This window comes from Orcinus orca, chromosome 13 (assembly GCF_937001465.1).
Source record: "Orcinus orca chromosome 13, mOrcOrc1.1, whole genome shotgun sequence".
In the NCBI taxonomy this organism is placed as follows: Eukaryota; Metazoa; Chordata; class Mammalia; order Artiodactyla; family Delphinidae; genus Orcinus; species Orcinus orca.
Window position 1 is genome coordinate 2,674,627 of NC_064571.1, and position 9,344 is coordinate 2,683,970.

Below are 9,344 nucleotides of genomic sequence, written 5' to 3' on the forward strand. Positions count from 1 at the left end.
ATTTTTCTGTCATGTGCTCCCATCCGTTTTTAATAAACAGAACAACATAAACTCCATTGCCTGCTCTGCACGGCTTCCACCGAGCGGGCTGCTCCTGGCACCGTGAGCGTTGGGCTGAGTTGTGATTCTGAACAACTGACAAATGTTTTTACGAGCCCCTTTGGTCAGCTACTCTGGTGACTGGCTCTGCTCCCCCAGACCCACTTCTCTGCCTCTCTTCAATACGGGCCTCTCAGTGCTTGGCCAGGGGAAACCGTCGAGTGTAATATCACATTTACAACTAAATGGCTTCAATTCATTGTCACCGGTGTAAAAATGCCAAAATGCCCACTGTTTTCTCTTTAAGCCACGCTGTGCGCTCTTTTGCAGAAGCCTGTCTCCTGCAAGTCCTGCATTTGGAGCCAAGGCACAGAGAGAACTTAAGTAGCAGATGGTGGGAACCAGGTACGGTGGCGGGGCGACACCTGACATCATGGCACTCATCCTCTGTTTGGATGAAGCTGTATTTTGTGTCCGTGTGATATCTATTCTTACCCCAAATACTGCTTACCAGAACTTGCTTTTGTCCGCATTCACCAAAAAATTGCGTTGCTCAAAAAAGGAGATGTCCGTGTTGTAAAAATGACTATGAGTTCAGCGTGTAGTTCTTTCTTTTTCTTTTTGGTTTTGCAGAACACGCTAGGATGTATGTGGGGCACTTTCTTCTTTATTCCCCAAGATAGTTGCTGAGAAAGACTGGCTGCCTTAAACCCAAGTGACCACAGGATGTCACCAGTGTTCCATGAAAATTCCACCGAAAGGGCATTTACCTGGTAATGCAAAACTTGTTTCTTAAAGAAGAAAGGTCAGAGCACACACGTGTGGTCACACCTACAATTTCAAATAAAATCTGGGTCTGCAGAGGCAGCCTTGGCTTCATCACGTGAAATCAAAGCCAATCTGAACCTCGCCTGTCCTTGAAGAAGACGTGCCGCCTACTAGTAAACCAGTAAACTTAACAGCCCAGAGCTGCTATTTAATTGTCCCTGAAGAGAAGTCACCCTGAGGTGGAGTTAATAACCAATACCAGATCTTTTTTTCCCCCCCTCACTTTAATTTTCTTTGAAAGCTTCCTGCTCAAGCAATGTGGTGGCCAGTAGCTAATGGAATTCTGTGTTGCTCAGATACCTTCCTTGGACTGGAATGTTTAGCAAATCCCCAAAGAAAGGTCCAAAAGAACCCGGAAGAGAAAAAATTCAAAAGGAACATGAATAGAATCTAAACTTACCAAGGGAAGAAATTTCAACATGGAAATTAGTTAAATAATGAACCCGATCCTCTCTTGCACTGAGGCAGGAGGGACACAGCTCTGGTGCCAGGGGCAGTTATGGACACGGTGTTAGCTGAGAGGTGAACACAGCGGGAGACCCAGGGTCCATCGGTCACTGAAAACGAGAAAGCAAAGTGAGGGACTCTACGGAAGACATACAGGTGATGGGATGGGAGGAGTCAAGCCAGCAGGAGACCAAGGCACCTCCTCAGCTTCCTTCCTGGCGGGAAGGACCCTGGTTCAAGAAGATTCCTATTGGTTTATGTTATAAAGCTTCACTGAGTTGAGTCAACAAGTGTATCATCCTCGCTGGTTTCACGGGCGTCATCCTCACCGTTGTTTGATTGTAACCGCCTACAGTCTTAGGGGGTCTGTTCTTTTCGGAGAAGCGGTCAGAAAACCCACACCACTTCATCCTAGGGTTGGTCCATCAGGAGTCTGGATGGAGTGTGTCTCCCAGTCTTTCACTTGTGCACCCGTGTGTACAGATCCGGACTGCTGTGATATGTGAAAACTTAATGCAGGCAATGCTTTTATTGGCACGGAGGCTGCTATGGGCGGAGTGTGTCCCCCTGCCCGCCCTGCTCCCAAATTCATACGTTCAATTTCTAAATCCCAGGGCTGCAGACTGTGACTGTGTTTGGAGACGGGGTCTTTCGGGAGGTAATTAGGTTAGGATGAGGTCACTAGGTGGGCCCTAGTCCAATAGGGCTGGTGTGCTTACAAGGAGAGGTTAGGACGTAGACAGGCACAGGGAGAAGACCCCGTGAAGACACAGGGAGAAGACAGGAGAAACAGCTCTGCCCACACCTGGTCTCGGACTCCCAGCCTCCAGATCTGTGAGGACATGCATTTCTGTGGTTTAATCCACCCTAGTCTGTGGTCATTTGTCATGGCAGCTGTAGCAAACCAGTACAGGGGCTAAAATATCTCAGCTTGGCAACATTAGTTGTGTAATTCTGATCACAGTGTCGTCGGTTAAACGCAGCTGCTACCGTAATCACAATGGCCCACACCAGCTGAGAACTTGGTGAGTGCTGGGTGGTTTACCAAAGGGATTACACGCGTCAATCGTGTAATCACCACGGCAGCCGTCGGAGGCTGTCATCCCCACTTTTCAGATGAGAACACTGAGGTGAGGAGTCCTGCCCCGTGGGGCTCCGGGGCCCACACACCACCTCTACAAAAGGAGCTCCAGCTTGCAAAGCATGGGGAGGAAGGGTCCCAGAAAGGGGGCTTGGGAGTAGGGAGGTTGTGGTGTTTTCTTCATAGTCCTGTCTTTGATCCACGAATTTCCAACAGACCATTTTAACCTTGTGTGGGGAGTTTTGAATAGGATACCCCTGCCCCAGGGAGTGCGTGGGTTACCCAGAGTCAAGCTGGATGCCCATTCTTTTAATCACAGAGTCACCTTCGTCCCCTTTTAGGGCACACTCACATCCACAGGTGGTACCTTCCAAATTACCTAACCCCACCAGTTCCCGTGAATTGCACTGAAAGGCCAGGCTGACAGGAGTGATGGGGCACAGGTGACGTTTAGTGAGTGGGGTCGGACCCTGGGGCGCAGACTCAGATGCTGGCGAATCCAGGATTCACGTGGAATCGGAGTGTTGTGGAGCCCGATGGGCCCCGTAAGCCCTCGGGTCCATTTAATTGAATTCATGGCTCTGTTACAGCGTGGACCGTGGGTGCTGTTAAGGCCTCCACCTCCCCAGACACAAGCTTCCCCGCTGGGCCCTTGGGCTCCGTCTACACGGCAGATTCTTAGTGCCCCCGGAAGGGCCGTGAGCCCCTCCTTCAGCTGCATGGAAGCTGGGCCTGTAACTTGCCTGGGTTTGCACAGCGAGTGGCTGGACCAGTCCAGAGGCTGGCTTGTCTCGTGGTCAGTGTCTCATGCAAATATCCGGATTTATTTTTAAAAAGAAAAGAAAGATAAGCTGATAAGTAATTGCTCTCACCACGGAGGAACTTGCTGCCTAAGAAGGGATTCACCGTGGAGGCTCCTTTAAATAGGAAGCTCCCTTGGTCCTGGAAACAGATTAGCTTTACAGAAATTCAGTGTACAAGCCTTTATAACGCACCTATTTTGTAAATCGACAGGGGCACCCAGGGACTTTGTGTGTTCAATTATCACCCCCGAGAGCGTAGCTGAGGGAGGGGTCACGGGCACCTGGGGAAGGGCTGTGCTCCACGGCTCCTGAATTTGAGGGGAGCTGTGCTGAGCGCCCCAGGTGCATCACGCCGCAAATCTTACCCCAGCCTGGTGAGCTGAGAACGAAGACTGTCTCCATTTCACAGGTTGGGAAACTGAGGCACGGAAAGACTAGGTAACTGGCGTGGGGTCAGGTCCCTCACGGACCCAAAGCACTATGAGCTTCAGAAGAAAACAGGGACATTAGCTTAACTCTGAACTTGGAATTAAAAAAATAAAAAACCGGCAGCTAGACGTTCACTGACTCAAAAATAGAGAACACATTGACCTTCTGCTTTTGAAATTGTTTAGTAACGGGAAGCTGGTTTCAAACTTGACTTGGCAGAGTTTGGAGGAAGACAGGCTTATTTTTAAAAGGCACTCGAGGTGTTTTCAAGGCAGCGCCATCAGTCTGACGTGGGAGGGAAGAGATGTGAAGGAGGTGTCTTTAAACATCTTATAACTAATTTGTGTAGAAAGTAAAATAGCAAGAGAATCCACATCGTTTTGATCATTGTAGAGTATTACCCCCTTTTCAAGGATGAGGAAAAATATTCAGGCCAGTGTTTGTTCAACTCAACCATTTAATTACGTGAATGTCTTTTTCAAAACATCCTACTAGGGTCTCAGCGGATACGTGTGAGTGCTCTGTGCCATGACTTCTGTATAATAACAATAAGTGAAAAGTAAACACAATTTGGTGCTTAAATAGCTCTCCTCTTTTCCTCGGCCATCCGGGCCTTCACTTCATTTAATTACTCTGTTCGCTGCTGCGGCATCCCCCCTCTCCGTGATGCTTTGGGATGCTGGAGATGTCCCACGTGCAAAGGCGCAGTCCGTGCGACACTGGACACTGGATCCTGAGGCTGAGGTGCAATCTTTCTGGACACATTCTTCCTCACTCCTGGGTGTGATAAGAGATTTGGTGAGCTGTGAGTGGCCTCTGCCTCTTTTAAGCATCCCTGGTGTATTTCTCTCTGTGCTGGATTCACCCGCTTAGAGAAAGCAAACGATTTATAAAAATCGCACAGCACAGCGCAAGGTGCGGGTGCGTGGCTGGATGTGTTCTGCAGTTTGCCGCTGTGTTGGGGGTTCATTTCTGCAACTGAATATTGAAGCCTAGTAACTTGCTTGGGCTTCCGTGTTGCTCTTAATGCACCGAGCAGCTACACTCATAGGTCCTTCCTCTCTCCCTTCAGCTGTGTGTGCGCGCGCACGCGCGCGCGTGTGTGTGTGTGTGTGTGTGTGTGTGTGTGTGTGTGTGTGTTTCCTCCCTGACCATCCCCTGGTAGAGAATCGTGGGGCTGGGGGCCGGGTAGAGGTCGAGGGGGCACAGGCCTACCTTTGATGCCCTTTCCAGCGTGGCGCTCTGACTAATGAAGAGAGACTGGGTCTCCCCTTCTCCAGAGATGGAGCCCATCGGTCCCTGGGTCCCCACCAGCCCACGGGCACCCAGCCTGCGTCCCGAGTGCATGACTTCTGGCTCGCTGTGCCCTCCCAGCACTGGTGCCAGTGGCCGTGAATAACCTTGCTTTTGTGTGTATTTATTTTATTTTGAATTTCTCCACCCACAGACACCCACCGCCCACCCCTGCTCACCGGCCCCATGCGGCGGTTCCTTGAAATGCTAGATTCTTTCTTCCTCTGTCCCCCCCTCCAGTTCTGGAAGCGTTTTGTTTCTGTGCTGCTTTGTGAAGCCGGTGCTGAGTCCAGATCCTTGGGGCTTTAGAGTTGAATTAATTATTAAACAGGAAGGGAGCAGTGCTTTCAGCAGACGCCAGATAACTCTACTGCAACCTGGCACAGCTCTTCCCCACCCTTATGCTGTGGTTTGCTGAGGGCGACTGGCGATTTTTATTCTAGTTTTAATCAAGCATTTCTGTAAGTTTTCAGGCGGTTAAGGTCTGGCAGCCAAGGGCTGGGGAGGGGTCAGTCCTCACCACCTTCTGAGCATTTTGGCCAAAACAATTTTCTTTCTTTTTAAATCAGAAGCACTTTCCCAGTTTGGAAATCAATCTGAAATCGCCCACTCCCAACTGTTCACCTTTCCTGAGAACAGGGTGGGCTTTTTCTCGAGATGCGTGTGTGTGTGTATAGATATACGTTCTGCTATACATACATCTGCATATATAAGATGTGTTTATATTAGTTCCTATTTGTAGAGAATGTGCTTTTCAAACAAAAACCATCAAAACACTGACTTCGCTGCCACGTGATTGTTATAATCATTGCTTTAATTTAGGGGTTAGTTGATGGTCTCACACCCTGTATTTAAAAATAATAATAAAGACACCTGCAGAATTTCTCAATTTCCTGAGTCTAGGCATTGATACTTTTCAGAAACTCACAACTCGTCTGCGCGGCTGGCCTGCTTGGGCCCGGTGCCGGGCATGGGCGTCCTCGCGGAGCTACAGGAATGAGACGGTGGCAGTGTTTCCCAGAGAAACCCAAGCTCATATCAAAGGATCAATGTAATCGCCTGAAAGGGCCAGCTGCCCTCATGCCGGGCTCCCCATTTCTTTCCACGGGGCCTTTCCCAGTCTCAGACGACTGGCTTTCCGCAGGAAGCCTCATAGGAAGTATGCTCGGCTCCACTGAGCTTGGCTCCGTGGCCGGGCGGACAGCAGTGCAGGCTGCAGGGTCAGGGGAGCAGGTCTGTCTCTAGGTGCAGCTGGGTGCATAGGCAGGAGTATGAAGCATCCTTGGGAGGAAACGGAATAAAGATTTGGTTAAAAATCTCAATGTTCATGCCTATAAATTTGGAACAGGGTTAAAAGCAGTGAGCCCAACACACACTCCTGCAGCCCTCCCAGGAACCTTGGGTCAGGGCTGCCTGGGCGAATGCCAGGACGTGAACCCTGCACGGCCAAACTCCCTCACGACGTGTCCGGGAAACTTGCGCTGTGCATATCCTTTATAGTCTCAGAACTTTGTCAAAATGAAAAATGTCCTGTGAGCCTTGCTAGCCAATTATTATTTTGAAATGTTTCATTTCCCTTTAGGGATTAAACAAAAAAGGATTCTTGCTGACCTTTCTTTATTCTTTTAAATATATAAAATGTTTTCCACAAGTATATTGTCTACATCCTGACTGTATACTTTCCATCAGTCAATACATTTAACTACAATAAACCCATACATTTAATTACAATTACATGCAAAAGAGTGTGATCATTGGTTCCTTTGGAAAGGTTACTTAGAAAAAGCCAGATAAATGTACACTTCCACAAATTTAACTAAACTCAAAATTTCAACAACCTCTCCTATATTTTCCCTGAATCGCCCCCTTTTCCAATGACTGACCTGCTCTCACTGTAACACCCTCTGACTTCTGACCTCTGTGCCGTGGTGGATTCGGGGGCTCCCACCCCCACGGTGTCCTGTTTGGTCGTATTATTTAGGATCGTGTAATGGCCACATCGTAGTCACTATGCTTCTAAGCACAGTAAATAATTTAAAACCCAGATTAAAAATGACATATTCCTCATCAACCAATATTTGGAAGATATATGTATTAAATGAACAACTTGTGTCCCATGTCGATCTTTGTGTCCCATTTTCTTTCTGGAAAATATATTATGAGCTGGGTTTCAAAGTAAGTGATAATATTTCTGGTCTTTGACTAAGCAAAGATCCTCGTCCTTTTTGTTTAAAAATGGGTGGACACAGGAAACACCCACGGAGAGTGTGCAATACAAAAATTTCAAAAATAGTTTATTTAAAATAACCTCCCAGAATCTAAAAACAAGTGGATATATGTATATGTATAACTGACTCACTTTGCTGTACGCCTGCAACTAACACAACATTGTAAATCAACTGTACTCCAATAAAAATTTTTAAAAATCAATCAATAAATAAAAGAAGGAAAAAAAAAACCTCCCAGGAGCTGGCCTAAGTCTTCTGGTTTAGATATTACAGCACACTTGAAAAGAACTTGTACTTCGTTGGACCGTCAAAGTAGCCAATCGACACTGTCAACAAACAAAAAAACAAAGAAAGAAAGAATGCAGAGAATATTAAAGACGTGCATGGCTTTTCCAACACCTTTTATTTCCCCAGCTTTAAGGAGAACTCCAAGAATACCATGTGTCCCAACCTACAGTTTCCTGAAGTCTCTCTCCCTTGACCTCCAGAAAGAAAGTTAGGAAATGTGTGTTTCTGTCAGATTTGTGTCAAATCTGTTCCAAAAGAAAAATGAGGCATTCCCATTATTATGAGGACCGTTTACTGGACAAGCTGTCACCCTGCCTTCCTTGCTATTCTGAGCTGGTGGCATGGCCGCTGTGCTGCGTGAAAGGCCGGATTCCGGGCAGAGTCCAGCCTCCTGCCCTGACGCCGGTGGTCTCTGCAGGTGTATGGGCCGCAGCCCTAGGCAAGGCTGTCCCCGCCTTCCCCAAAGGTCTCGGAGAGCCCTTCTGCAGCCCAGATGGTTCCAATTTGAGGCCTCCACTCAGTGCTGGGACTGGATTGAGTTTCTTCCCTGAAACCAACAAGACCTGCTTCAGCATTTTGCTTGGATTAAATATTTGTCCCTTTTTTTCACAGGGCAGAAGGAGGACTCCTGAAGCCTCCGAAGGAAGGAAATCATTACAGGGCCCTACAGAAGTAGGTCATGTGCTACAGCTGCTCGTAGTTTAAGAGGAAGAAACATCGGCCCTCAGACCTGGAGCGCGACTCTTTCCAAATGCTTGTGAGCAGCCCAAGGAAAACATCCTTCCGAGGCTTATCTAATAACCAGCATCTGTAATCGTCTCAATGTGCGCTCAGGGGTCCTTGGAGTTTGCACCTACTTCCCCGGGCCGCCGAGATGCTGAAACAGAAAACAGCAACGGTTAACGAAGGGGATTTAATAGTTTGTGTTAAAGCTGATAGGGCCCATTAGGGGCTGTCATTTTTGTAAACAACGAAGACACGTTACCCTCTCGTTGGGTGTGAAGTTGCCCCGCGCCGGACCCGCAAACATTCGGTAACGGTCTGTAGAACACGCAGCAAAGACAATTAAGGCACCCCTTGAAAAAGTCTGTTTTCCTCACATATTTGGTTTCTTGCTAAGTAAACTCATAAAGATCGTACACGTGGAAGCATATGCTTACATTATAAAAAATAACAGGAGTGCATTTCATTAGCAAAAATCAAAGACCAGACATCCTTATAAGTGTTTGGGGTTCCTATAAGCTTGGGAAATATCAGAAGTGATTAGTTAAATAAAGAGCACAGTTCCTGTTCTTCAGTTCATATTACAATAATAGAACGGCCACTATTTTACGGTGCTCTAGGGTACACAGGATTAACAGCTTACGGCGCCATTGAAGGCAGAGTGACAACCTTTGAAAGCTGTAAATAAAAAAGTTTCCATACCATCTATTTACTGCAGAAATAGAATATTCTGCTTGCTGGGATTCAGATTTTCTTTCTTGGACTTTAGTTTTGCATCGCAGCGGGCACCAGGCAGGGACAAGATCTGAAGAGCTGTACCCTTTTCGAGACTAACTGGATGCACTTGAGAAATGAAATCTACTGGACTCTCTGACTTTGTAAGCGGAATTTGCTCGCTTTCTGTCCCTTTTCCTTTAAAGACAAATGACTCTTTTGGATAGGTTTTAGGTTTAGCTGCACCTGACTAACATTTCCTTCTGTGCACAGAGGGAAAGGTTTGGGGGTGAGGGGAGGTCCAGATTCAAATTATTCTCGTTGTTCACAGAGCCTCGAAAGCCCCCCAGTGATGCATTTTGAGAAGTAGCCTCGGGCAGAACTTGCTATCAATGAAGGCCAGGAACAAAAAAACATTTAAAAGCAGATTACAAATCCCTCCTAACAAAGCAAAATCAAATCACTGATCAA

General features: G+C 47.3%; 1 long non-coding RNA gene across 1 annotated transcript; it reads left to right on the forward strand.

The window, feature by feature from the left end:
• The first annotated feature begins 366 nt into the window (after window positions 1-366).
• Window positions 367-8,572, forward strand: LOC105748407 (uncharacterized). The gene is made up of 2 exons (XR_001120008.2): window positions 367-444; window positions 8,049-8,572. It is a non-coding gene; the product is annotated as an uncharacterized LOC105748407 (long non-coding RNA).
• The last annotated feature ends 772 nt before the right edge of the window (window positions 8,573-9,344 follow it).